The following is a 13937-nucleotide window of genomic DNA, read 5'->3' as shown; positions in this document are numbered from 1 at the left end:
ACAGCGGCCATTTGCCGCTGTGCCGGGGATCGCGCGCCGGCAGTCAGCCGGCGCGCGCAGCTTACTTTAGCCCCAGGGCTGAAGTAAGTTTTAAAACAAAAGAAAAAGGTAGGGGGGAAAGGGTGGGGGAGGTAGGGGAAGAGAAGGGTAGGTGGGGTGGGGGGTAGGGAACAGGGAAGGCAGCTCAGCTCAGTGTGGGCTTGGCACGGGCTCAGCGCACAAGGGGGTGCACAATTGTGCACCCCTTTGTGCGCGCCGACCCCCGATTTTATAACATGCACGCGCATGTTATAAAATTGTGTCTCCATCTGCGCACATATCTATTAAAATCTACCCCTCATTATTTTATAGACTTCTATCATATCTCCCCTCAGCTGTCTTGTCTCCAAGCTGAACAGCCCTAATCTCTTTAGCCTTTCCTCAAAGGAGAATCGTTCCATCCCCTTGATCATTTTGGTCAACCTTCTCTGTACCTTTTCTAATTCTGCTGTACCGTTCTTGAGATGTGGTGACCAGCACTGCACACAATACTCAAGATGAGGTTGCACCATGGAGCGATACAGAGGCAGCATGATATTCTCTGTTTTTATCCTCCATTCATTTCCTAATAATTCCTAGCATTCTGTTTGCTTTCTTGGCTGCCACTGCACACTGATCAAAGAATTTCAATGTATTATCCACCATGAAGCCTGGATCCTTTTCCTGGGTGGGGACTCCTAATGTGGAACCTTGCATTCTGTAGCTATAATTTGGGTTGCTGTTCTCTAGGTGCATCACTTTGCACTTGTCCACATTAAATGTAATCTGCCATTTGGATGCCCAGTCTCCTAGTCTGGCAAGGTCCTCTTGCAATTTCTTACAATCCTCTTGTGATTTAACTTTGAATGATTTTGTATCATCAGCAAATTTTATCATCTCACTCATTCCAATTTCTAGCTCATTTATAAATAGGTTAAAAATATGTATAGATCCCTGGGACACTCCTCTATTCATCTTTCTCTATTGAGAAAATTGACCATTTAGCCTCACTCTATGTTTTCAGTCTTATAACAGAATTTTGCCTCCTATCCTATGACTTTTTAATTTCCTCAAGAATCTCTCATGAGGTACTTAGTCAAACACTTTCTGAAAATCCAGGTACCCTATATCTAGATTTTGACTAGCTAAAGCCAGAAGATTGCTGGGCTGCATAGAGAGAGGAATTACCAAAAAGAAAAAGGAGGTAGTGATGCCTTTGTACAGATCCTTGGTGAGGCCTCACCTGGAGTATTGTATTCAGTTCTGGAGCCCATATCTCAAGAAGGATAAAGACAGGATGGAGGTGGTCCAGAGAAAGGCGACCAAAATAGTGTGGGGTCAGCATTGGAAGACTTATGAGGAGATGCTGAAGGATCTGAGGAGGTGCAGGATCTGAGGAGGTGCAGGGATATATGATACAGACCTTCAGATACCTGAGAGATTGTAATGATGCACAATCCTCAAATCTTTTCTGTTGGAAAGCTAGCAGTAGAACTAGGGATTGAGAAATGAAAATCCAGGGGGAGGGGCAACTCAGAACCAACATCAGGAAATATTTCTTCAAGAGAGAGTAATGGATACCTGAAATGCCCTTCCAGAAGAGGTGGTGAAGATGGAAACAGTAAACAAATTAACAAAGGCATGGGATAAACACTGTGGATCTCTAAATGTTAGAGGTGGAAATGAAAAGGAAAGTGCATGGGGGTACCCTGCATGGTTACTACCTTTAACCAATTAGCTTTCATGATTTTGACGCAACTGGAACATCGCGTTCCACTTCGAAGGCAGGGGGAAAAGGTCAGGGCTCTGATTTTTATGTTCCGGGGTACTGATATGCAGACATTAGGGGGAAAGTGCAGAACAGCTTCTATGGCCTAGTCCAAAAGCATAGTATGTTCAAGCTGCATTGTTTGAATTATCACAAAGGCTGCTCACCCTGTAAAAATATTGATAGCAGTCATTTTGATATGAGTTTGACAGCGCTTGGTTTTGATTATTAATATTACTCCCCTTAACATAAGGCTTGGTGGTAACATGCATGGAGCAGCAGTTACTCCCATAAGAAACTTGCTGGGCAGACTGGATAGATCATTTGGTTTTTTTTCTGCCGTCAATACTATGTTTACTATTTCAGCTGGCTCACATGTTTATCCATGCCTTCAAAAAAATGTATCACAGGATTTCGCTTTGAATTTCCTGAAAAGGTTTTTACTATAAGTTATTGTTTCCTCAGCAATCTTATTTTTAAATTCTTTCTCTGCTTTCATTATCAATGCTTTGTATCTAACTTGCCAGTGCTTACGCTGTTTCCTGTTTTCTTCATGCGGATCCCTTTTCCATTTTTTGAAAGATGTTCTTTTGGCTAGAACAGCCTTTCTCACCTCAGCTTTTAACCATGCTGGCAGTCACTTGGCATTCTTTCCACCTTTCTTAATGCATGGAATTAATCTGATCTGGTATTTTTAAACAATGTTCATATCTGATGTAAACTCTTAACCTTTGCAGTTGCTCCTTTCAGTTTTGTCCTAACTATTTTCCTCATTTTATCATAGTCTCCCTTTTGAAAGTTAAATGCTATCGCATTATATTTCTTTAATGTTCTCTCTCCAGTTATCAAGTCAAATCCGATCACGTTATGATCACTATTGCCAAATGATCCAACACCATTACCTCTTGCACCAAATCATGTGCTCCGCTTAGGATTAGGTCTGAAATAGCGCCCCCTCTTGTCAGTTCTTATACCAGCTGCTCCATGAAGCAGAAATGTGTTTCATTTAGAAATTTTGCTTCCTTAGCATGTCCTGATGTGACACTTAACCAGTCAATACTGGTGTAAGTGAAAGCACCTGTTATTACTGTGGTGCTAATTTTGCTAGCTTCCGTTAGCATTTTATCATCTGTCTGTTTGTTCTCACCAAATGGATGGCAGTACACCCCCACTGCTATTCTATTCCCTTTTTCGCATGGAATTTCTATCCATAAAGATTCTAATCTACAGTGCATTTTGTTTCCTGCAGAACTTTTATTCTATTTGACTCTATTCCATCTTTAACATATAGTGCCACCCCTCCACCAATTTGATCCATTCTATAATGGCAATATAAATTGTTCCCTGATATCACAGTGTCCAACTGATTATCCTCCTTCCACCAGGTCTCTGAGATGCCAATTATATCTACCTCTTCTTTCAATTCTATATATTCAAACTCTCCCATCTTATATTTTAGATTTTTAGCATTTATACACGGACATTTCAAAGTATGTTTTTGTTTGTATTAACATCAGTTGACAGGTGTAATTTGCAATCTGCTTGCTCTGACTGCTCTATTTAAATACACTTAGACTGTTTTAGAATTTATTGCAACCTCTCTATCAGGATTCCCTAACTTCTCTGTTTTGTTAGTATCCTTTAAAGATACATCATTCCAAACCATGCACTTTGTCTTTCCTCCTTGATCTAGTTTAAAAACTTCTCTATCTCCTTTTCTAAAGGTTAGTGCTAACAACCTGATTCCATCTTGGTTAAGGTGGAGCCCATCCTTTCAGAAAAGGCTCCCACTTCCTCAAAATGTTGCCCAGTTCTGAAGAAACCTAAACCCCTCTTCCCTGCACCATCATTTCATCTACACATTGAGACACCGGAGCTCTGCCATCTCTGGCGTCCTGCGTGTGGAACAAGAAGCATTTCTGAGAATGCTACTGTGGAGGTTATGGATTTCAACTTTCTTCATAAAATCCTTAATTTTGCTTCCAGAATCTTGCTCCTGTACCTTCCTATGTCATCATTACCCACATGTACCAAGAGAGCCAGCTTCTCCCCAGCACTGTCTAAAATCCTAACAAGGTGACCGGTGAGGTCCACCACTTTGCACCAGGCAGGCAAGTTACCAAGTGATCCTCATGTCTACCAGCCACCCAGTTAAGTATATTCCTAATGATCGAATCATCAACTACAATGGCCATCCCAAACCTGAAGCCTGGATGCCTCGCAGTGCCTTCTAGAATGTTCTGCTATGGCTACTGGAAGAAGTATGCAGATGAGCCTTCTAGTCCTTTACTGTTGGAAAGAGTCCAGGGGCTATGGGAGCTGAAGTCTAGATGGCTCATGGTGTCTTCTGGAGTCATCTGCTGGGCCTGCTGGAAGATATTTGCAGATGATCCTGGTTCTCTGCTGCTGGAAGGACTGCAGGTGCTGTGGAAGTTGAAACCTGCATGGCTCATGTTTTCTAAAGTCCTTTACTGCGGCTGCTGGGAGAAGTGTGCAGATGAGCCTTCTGTTGTATACAGTACAATGTCAAGTACCTAGTCACAGATTCATTCAGCTAATGTAAGTCTTTGGAAAGGCTTCCATTAAAAATTACTTTCACATGAGTATGAACTTAAAAATAAATGCTACTTATGGAATTTCCTTCCGGTCAAGCATATGGTAGTCCATTTTGTTTAAACATCTGGGGTGCATCTGGCATCCAGTGATTTTAGTAGGTGGACCCAGGGTTTGAACAAACAAGGTGAGATGGACAAGCCGGTGCAGTTTTCTTTCTTCAATAACATGAGCAATGGAGAATGTAACTCCAATAGTTAATACTACTGGAGATTGAGGTATGGGTGGTAGGAGAGATTGTGCATCTCATTCAATCCTTCAGAGTTGCTATTTGTCACCTTTGTAGCAAGCTACAATAAACCAGGTTCATGCCCCCACAAGCTTATCATGTATTGGAGCCCTACAATATAGACCGAGCTGTGTCTGGATCTGAGAGTTGCGTTTTGGACCTGTCAAAAAGGGGTTTTCAGGTGTCGACCTAGATTCCAGGGTGTGGAAAGCTATTTGGACTTCTGCACACCACATTTCCATATGCACCAGAAGGGTCGAGCTTATGATTAAGTTACTGAATAGAACTTATCGCACCCCTGTATTTTATTCTAAATGTTTCCCTGGTGCCAGTGACCAGAAGATAGGTATATACATCCATATGTGGTGGTTTTGCCCTGAAAGTCATAGCTTTTGGTCACAAATTCCACAAGAAACAGCTGATCTCCTTCATCTTCCTGTTCATGTCACATTGGAAATGGGGTTATTGGGCAGATGGCATCAGTCCCTGGTTCCAGTGTAATGTGCAGCGCTGGTTGGGCAACTGTTACTGGCTGCTCAATTCACTATTGCGACTTTCTGGAAAGTCACCCCCAATATGGTTTATTAGCACTGCAAATACGGGTTATTGCTGATTTAGAAAAATTAAGGTACAGCCTTAAGGGCAAAAGTGCTAAATTTAATAATATTTGGGGGTCGTATTTTGTTTATCTAGGTACTGCCTTCTCTCTTCTCCTCCCCTCTTGGCCCTCTCAGTGATTGTTTCCATATGTGATTCTTTTTAAAGTGAACCTCACTGTAATATTGTTATTTGATTCTATGTACATTCTTCTGTTGTTTGCCTAGAAAATAATAGAGTTTAAAAAATGGGGGTTTCAACCTTGCAGAGACTACAAGCCACCTCAGCCAAGGTGAAGGAAAATAAAAATACATCATAAACCCCTGTGTGCTCTCCTGTGAATGACAAATGTTCTGCAAGAACCAGCATCCAACACTCATAGTGTTAACAAGTTGGGAAAGGGGCTGTACTCTTTAGCCTGCCCAGAGAACATCACTACATAGCCAACAGAGCAGGAAGCCAAGAAATGCTGAGAAACCATTTAAGGTAGAAAAGGAGCAATCTGACTGGCTCTGTCTGTGTGTGTGGGGTGGGGATGGCCAGGAGTTGGATCCAGGAGCCAGGAAGAGAGGATTGCATCTGACAGTCCTGCAATCAGTTCTTCTCCAAAAGAGCTAATTATTGAGATGGAAAGACAAAAATCTGCACTCTGAGCAAATAGAAAGACAGACAGCTGTTATTGCTTCATAGAAGAGCTGCATGTAAAATCCCAACAAGAGACAGAGGAGCCAGGAGCTGAGAGACTGAGAAATTTCCTTTCCAGAGATATCCAGGCCCAGGAGCACATGGCTGGATCACCCTCCTAAGAGATTGAGTTAAGTAATCTAAATTTTGCACAGAGCGTATTTTAGCAGGGGAAAAAGAAAGTTTATTTCCTTGCCTTTTGTCATTAAAGAAATTGCCACACTGGGTCAGACCAAGGGTCCATCAAACCCAGCATCCTGTTTCCAACAGTGGCCAATCCAGGCTACAAGTTCCTGGCAAGTATCCAAAAACAAAGTAGATCCCATGCTACTGATGCCAGTAATAGCAGTGGCTATTTTCTAAGCCAACTTGATTAATAGCAGGTAATGGACTTCTCCTCCATGAATTTATTCAAACCTTTTTTAAATCCAACTGCACTAACCACATCCCCTGGCCTCAAATTCCAGAGTTTAATTGTGCGTTGAGCAAAGCTACATGCTACATGCTAACTTCATGGAGTGCCCCCTAGTCCTTCTATTATCTGAAAGAGTAAATAACCGATTCACATTTACCTGTTCTAGACCTCTCATGATTTTAAACACCTCTATCATATCCCCCCTCAGCCGTCTCTTCTCCAAGCTGAACAGCCCTAACCTCTTTAGTCTTTCCTCATAGGGGAGCTGTTCCATGCCCTTTATCATTTTGGTCGCCCTTCTCTGTACCTTCTCCATCACAACTATATCTTTTCTCTGAGATGCGGAGACCAGAATTGTACACAGTATTCAAGGTGCGGTCTCACCATGGAGCGATACAGAGGCATTATGACATTTTCCGTTTTATTCACCATTCCCTTCCTAATAATTCCCACCATTCTGTTTGCTTTTTTGACTGCCGCAGCACACTGTACCGACGATTTCAATGTGTTATCCACTATGACACCTAGATCTCTTTCTTGGGTGGTAGCACCTAATATGGAACCTAACATCGTGTAACTATAGTATGGGTTATTTTTCCCAGCTTCACCATTAAGAGGGACTTCTTCATTTTCTTGGTTGTTTTCTTCCACACAATTTTGTGTTTGGGATAGGGTACACCCTTTACAAACTGGTGGATTGGGGGCAGTCCGGGGGCGGGGTCGAGTGCTCTGGCACAGCGGCCTGTGCTGGGGCATGGCGCGCTGGCACACGCAAGTTACACCTGCCTTGGGCAGGCGTAACCTTTTCAACAAAGGTGGGGAGGGGATTTAGTTGGGGCTGGGGGGTGGGTTAGATAGGGGAAGGGAGGGGAAGGTGGGGGCCGGAGAAAATGTTCCCTCCAAGGCCGCTCTGATTTTGGAGCGAACTTGGAGGGAATAGGGAAAGCCATCGGGGCTTCCCTTGGGATCGGCGCGCACATGGTGCACGTGTGCACCCCCTTGCGCGCGCCGACCCTGGATTTTATAACATGCGCGTGGTAGCGTGAGCATGTTATAAAATCGGGCGAAGGTTTGTTCTCGCAAACAAATCTACGCCCTCGCATAAGTTTTAAAATCTGGCCCTTAATGTTCTGGTTGGATTTACTGTCTACTTACACAATACTAGTAAAAGGGTTAATTACTGTTTTATTCTGGTGTGATGATTTTATCTGTCTGTGGTGCCACAAGTGAGAGATTTGGGAAGGGCACAGAATTGTGGTATCGGAGTTACCGGGACCCTGTCTCATCCCCCACTCAGGCTACAAACCTGAAGAGAAATCATATTCGTGAATTTAATTTCTCATGTGGTACTCCCCTCCCCAAGCATAGGGGTAATTCATAGTCGAAACCAAGGGGGAGGGGGGGCCACAGCTTTATTCCCCATTCCCCTCGAAAATTATCATTTTCCTTACCATTCCCTAAGAATGTCAATGGGAGATAAGATAGTCTTCCTTTCCTGTTTCTTCTTTATAAGACCTTATATGAGTAGGTAAGCAACTTTGTTAAAATATATCTGTGGCACATTAGTATGGTAGGCAAAAATTAAAATGAGAGAGAACTATTTGTTTGTTTATTAATGGTAAAAGTAAAAATGTAGGATTATAATAATTAAATTATTAAAAAAAAAAAAAAAGATAGGCTGGTGAAAGAAAGTAAAAAAAACTAGAAACACAATGAATCTTTCACCTACATACTAAAACATTTTTTTGATATTGAAAATTTGGATTAATGTGAAGAAAATGGAGGAAAAGACCTCAGACCTCCGACATATCTCGTTGATACTGAATTGGGAATGAGAGCTTAGCTCGTTCATAAATGCCTGAATATGAGAGAAACAGTTCTGCCCTGAGGCAGCCTAGTCAGCGAAACGATTGGTCGATGTCGGCGGCAGATTGTTTGAACAATCCATTTTGGTTAAAGAGAAGAATTATGTTAAGATAAGTTCTCTTTTTTTATATGACCATGGAAAAATCAAAAAGACAAGTTTCAGAAAGAAAAAAAGATGAATGGATAGTTGGAGGTTTTTCTGACCAATGACAGCAAATTACACAACATATTTTACGTTTGTTGAACGAGATACGTCGGAGGTCTGAGGGCTTTTCCTCCATTTTCTTCACGTTAACATAAATCCAAGTTTTTAATATCAAAACATTTTTGTACTATGTAGGTGAAAGATTCATTGTGTTTCTAGGATTATAATAATTGGCATATAACTGAGTACACGTGAATGTACAGAGGGGAAAAAAAAAGGAAATATTCAAAGAAAACATTTCATGGCCAGGGACAGGAGATTTGGGGTTCCTATGTACTGTGTAAAGGGAAGAAACCTCTCCAGCAGTCGCCCCCAAACTTTCATCATTTTCTCTTGCATACCCTCCCAGTCCATGCGTCCAGGGCCACTACTCCATACCATCTGTTTGAGCCACAGTCTCTCTTAACCCTTCCCGCGAGACTGGCACAGGCTTCCACAAGTGCCGGACTCTCTCATATTTTGTGTAATCCCCATTGCAGATATATCATCATATCAAACTTCATTAATAGCTTGTTTGAATGGATTTCTCAACTGTTTTCTACCATTGACTTGTATTTCTCATTTAATCTTTTTTTCCATGACAGCTTCTTTTCAGTTCTGAGGACTGGTAAGAGGGAAGAGGGACAGAATAAGTGGTAATGCTCATGCTGAGGGGTGAGTCTATCTAGGCTATTTTACAATCAGCGCTACAATTAGACTGAGGCCAAGAGCAGAAGCTAAGTACTGGAGCTAACCAGTGGCAAGTGCCCTACAGCTCTGCCTCAGCTTCACTAAGGAGGCCTCTTATTGCACTGGCACCTTGGGAAACCACATTCAGGCCGATGCAATATCAGTGCCTGAGAAAAGGCCGCTCATGACTGAGCACCCGCTCTCCTTACACACGCCGATGCAGCTCTCCGGGACGCCGGATGTAATATTTAATTGGGCTGCCACAGTGAAAAGGAGGTGCTAGGGGAAATTGTGCACCCCTAGCACCTCCTTAGCAGCGTAAGCCCAGGAGGTGGCTGTCAACGGATTAGGAAAACGAATGTTCAATTTTACGAGTGTCCGTTTTCCTAACCTCTGCACAGCCAAGGGTTAGGAAAATGGATGCTCATTAATTAAGCCCCCTTTTTCCTAATATGACTGCCAGCACATTTTTTTTTTTTCGCATCGGTGGGAAATAACTAATAGCCCCACCAGCATGAATTTACATGTGATGAGCGCTATTAGCTACGCGCTTGGTTTGACATGGGTTTTGGAAACGCACAGTGTTGCATCAACTTGTTTGTTTGCCTGCCCCTCCATCCCCCCCCCCACACCCCGCCTTCCACTCCCTAAAACCAGCCCTGTTTATAAGTTCCTCACTCACACACACACACAGCCAGTCCTTTCCTTCCATATGAAGCCTTCACTTTCTCAGAGCTTGCCTAGACCCCCAGGTCTCGGTCTTGGCAGTTTGGCCCTTGTGATCCCCAATCAAACCAAGATGCCAGCTGCAATATTATAAATCAAGAACAACTACCAACGAGCCGCACCTCCTCAAATTAGGCATGAGAGGAGTAATAAAACCATAGCAGACATATTGCTTTAAGTCTTTAGAGCTTGATAGCTCATCTTCTTAATGGAAGGAAAAATATTTTCTGATTGAGATCATGGGAAAAAAAAAAAAAGCCTGGTTCTTCACAGGGTGCAAGTGAGATGGACTGCACACTCCGTGCGTGGGGAAGCAGACATTTACTCCAACATAACAAGCAAGGGAAAAGCTCTTCTGATCTCAACACAGACCTCAGGAAAGCAACTCCTTCAGAACTGCTTGGGCTGTGTGCCCCTTGACGGGCAGGGCCAAGTGTGCTCTTGATTTGTAAATTTTCAGAACAGAGATCTGGGCCAGACCAGGAGGCTCAATGGCTTGCACTATGTACTTATACTTGAACTGCCTCTTTCACAAAGCACCTAGAGCTTCCCCACCTCCCCCCACCCCTCATTTCTGCCCTCGCAGTACTTTCCACTGACGCTGTTTGTTAGACAGCCCCTAACCAATATTACACTATTCCTCTACGCTTCCCCTGCTGATGTATATTGGCCTTCACAGCTTTTTGACTGTAATGATTTTGCTACACTGCACTATGCTACACTATATAAATAATTAGACCCTGATTTTGTGATGGGTTGTTATCCCTCCCTAATATATATACTAGATGTAAAGCCTATGTTCATACTCCCTGTTCCTCTATTCTAGCTTAATTTTAACCTGTTGCTATATTATAGTTGTTCATAATGCAGTTCATAGTTCTAATCTGTTCTTTACACAGTTCATAGTTCTCTGTAAAGCCTGTTTGTTTTACAGAGATGTGATGTTTCCCTACTAATGTCGGTATATAAACATTTTCAAATAAATAAATGTACTGCCATGTGGAAAGCTCATTTTCAATTCCTGAGCCTGACCGTCGCTCCCTGGATCAGCTGGAGACACTGTAGAGGCAATTTCACAGTCCTCTTGAGGCAGGCAATAGAATACAGGAAAATCCAGGAATGCTTCCGCTCAGTCCAGGTAAGCTTACACGCATGCAGGACATAAATTTCCCCGCATTTTGGACTGGTGGTTAATGTTATGACAGGCCGTTTCTGCAGGGAAAGCATTGTTTTACGCATGTAAACGCCTTTGAACATCGCTGTACCAGAAAAATACTGGGATCATGATCCTGAGAGAAATGCTAAGAATGGAGAGGTTGTGACTGCACAGGGGCTCTCCCATCCCAACTGATATAAAGGTTGATGCTAGAAAACCAGACATAGTGGTAAAGGAGAAAAAAATAAGAATGGAATTGCAAGTAGAAGTGTTAGTATCAAGCAATTATTCTTTACTACAGAGAGAAAATCACGAAGTACCAAGAGATGACATGAGAGACCTGAAAAATGTAGCAGAATGATACAGAACGCATCCTAGTTGTCTTGGGCACTGCTAGACTGATTAAAAAGAACTTGATATGTTGCCTGAACATATTACACCTCACAAACTCCATAAGGAAGCTTTCTTTGGCACAAAGACTTAAGAAAAGCATCAGCAGAAATAGCATTAATTTGAGAGACTGAGAGAATGCCTGCCATAGTAAGTGCAAAAAAAATACCCATTTACAGACACTCACCCGAGAATTACTAGACTTGTTGCGCTGTTTTATATATAGAAGGGAGATTCAACAAGCCTTTAAACTCAACTAAACACAGATTTATTGGAAGCAGTTCATGAGAAGGCAAATAAGTGTGAGATGCAATTGGTCAAAGATTTCAATTTGCTGGACACCTGTTGATACATGTATTCATGTATTTATTTATTTATTTGTATGTCGCTGTATCCAAGAGTCTATGCGGCTTACAATAAATATACACAATCAATTGCCAGCATTAATAAAACACAGAATATGGACAGAAAACACCTAAAAGAAATAAAACAGCACATCACTCAGCAGTACCTGGCAGAAAACTTCACAAATAATCTCTAAAAGCCTCTCGGACGAGCTGGGCCTTCAAACCCTGCTGAAAGATTTTAGGCAAATCTCTCTAGGAAGCAAAAAGACAATAAGTTCCAGCACGATGGAAACAATCCCAAGTGATTAGATTTCTAAACCGCCTCTTCCTGTAGGGCTGCAATGTGATGTACAACCAGAATAGAAATTCTGAGCTTATGACAAAAGAGCACCAACATACGGGCCAATACAGTAAAATCGTGGGAGAGTGGGCGAGCGCCCGCTCTCCTGGCGCACGCACAGGCCACTCTCCTGTGCGCGCGATATAGTATTTTAATTTATTTTAAATTAGGGCCGGCGGTAAAAAGAGACGCTAGGGACACTAACGCGTCCCTAGCGCCTCTTTTTTTACGGAAGTGGCAGCTATCAGCGGGTTTGACAGCCGACGCTCAATTTTTGCCGGCGTTGGTTCTCAAGCCCGCTGACAGCCATGGGTTCGGAAACCGGATGCCAGCAAAATTGAGCGTCCGGTTTTCAAGCCGCCAACCGTGGGCCCATTTTACATTTTTTTTTTTACATTTTTTACTTTTTTAAACTTTCAGGACCTCCGACTTAATATCGCCATGATATTAAGTTCCCAGTGCCCAGAGAAATTAGCGCCTACCTTTGGGTAGGCGCTAATTTCTGAAAGCAAAATGCGCGGCTTGGCTGCACATTTTGCTTTCTGAATCGCGCAGGAATACCTAATAGGGCCATCAACATGCATTTGCACGTTGCGGGCGCTATTAGGTTCGGGGGGGTTGGACGCGCGTTTTGGACGCGCTATTACTCCTTACTGAAGAAGGGGTAAAGCTAGCGCGTCCAAAACGCGCGTCCAAATGCCGGCTAACAGTGCACTCCGTTGCAGCGCACTGTACTGTATCGGCCTGATAGTTAGTCTGTATGCAAAGGCTCTTGTAAGCAGCCAGCTTTTACAGTGTTTGTGAAATGTATTACATAACCATCCAGTAAGGATGAGACAGCCTTCAGAGCACATATCGGCCCTGGAACTCGGAAAAGGGGTTGAAATGATTCTTTAAAGGGCCTGAATCTCTGCACTGCCAGGGATGCCCTTCTGCACTGTCAAGCCCATCGTTCCCCTCCCAGCTCTTCAGTCTGACGTTTCGCACCAGGTGCCAGTTTTATTCGCGGGCTTCTAAAGCAGACACCTGTGTGAGATGCATTTAGCAGTGGTGCATTTAAAGCCATGGGGTCAGGACTCGGTGCAAATATTTTTGAAAGACTTTTTGAAATAACCTGGAGTGTATTTTGCTCTCAGATGGGCCTGGCTGTTCTTTATGCACCGACTTACCATCTGCTTAAAACCGACATGTGGCATGATGAACTGCAAGCCAAGCATTTAACGACAGTTCAAAATCAGGTAGAATTTGATTTTAAGAACATCATAAAACGCTGAACAACATTTTCAAAATACTCCTTTATGAAAGGGGTGGCTGATGCGTGGAATAGCCTACCGGCAGAGTTACTACCAACCAAGACAATGATGGAATTTAAAAATGCTTGGAGCAGACACAGAACACACTGGTTAAGGGGCCGGTGGGCATTAGGAAAGAAAGGGACATATCTGGGATAGCTGTGGAGGGCAGTGGTGCGAGCAGAGTTGAGAGGTCAAATGGGGGATATGTAGGGGAAAGAGTTGGTATTGGCTTAGACAATGGGAATTTGTATCCTCATCCACCCAAGGGACAGAAAACCAGAGAGAAAGAATTTCAATCTGGGCAGACTGACTAGGCCATTTATTTATTTATTTATTTATTTTAAGTTTTTCTATACCGGCATTCGCGATAAATATCGCATCATGTCGATTTACAATTAACAAGTAGATAGGGAATAAAAGGCAATAAATAACATTGATCTAAGTAATAATAATAAAATAATAGTAATAGTAGTAAAAAACATTAAACAAGAGAAGGCTAAGGAATGCAGTTACAATAAAACAAGGGAGTAATATAACTTGGATCAGAGAAAAGAAGCAGGGGTTTAAATATAGATAACATATATTTACTGTTTTATTTTCATCTTAAGGCAGTTTATGC

General features: G+C 42.6%; 1 protein-coding gene across 1 annotated transcript in view; it reads right to left on the bottom strand.

Annotated features, from left to right (window-relative positions):
- The window catches only part of LOXL2 (lysyl oxidase like 2), a 177674-nt gene that overhangs the window by 120683 nt on the left and 43054 nt on the right, over positions 1 to 13937 (bottom strand). The window lies entirely within an intron of this gene.

The sequence above is a fragment of the Rhinatrema bivittatum genome, chromosome 5 (genome assembly GCF_901001135.1).
Source record: "Rhinatrema bivittatum chromosome 5, aRhiBiv1.1, whole genome shotgun sequence".
NCBI lineage: Eukaryota > Metazoa > Chordata > Amphibia > Gymnophiona > Rhinatrematidae > Rhinatrema > Rhinatrema bivittatum.
This window is presented reverse-complemented; position numbering and strand designations above follow the sequence as displayed.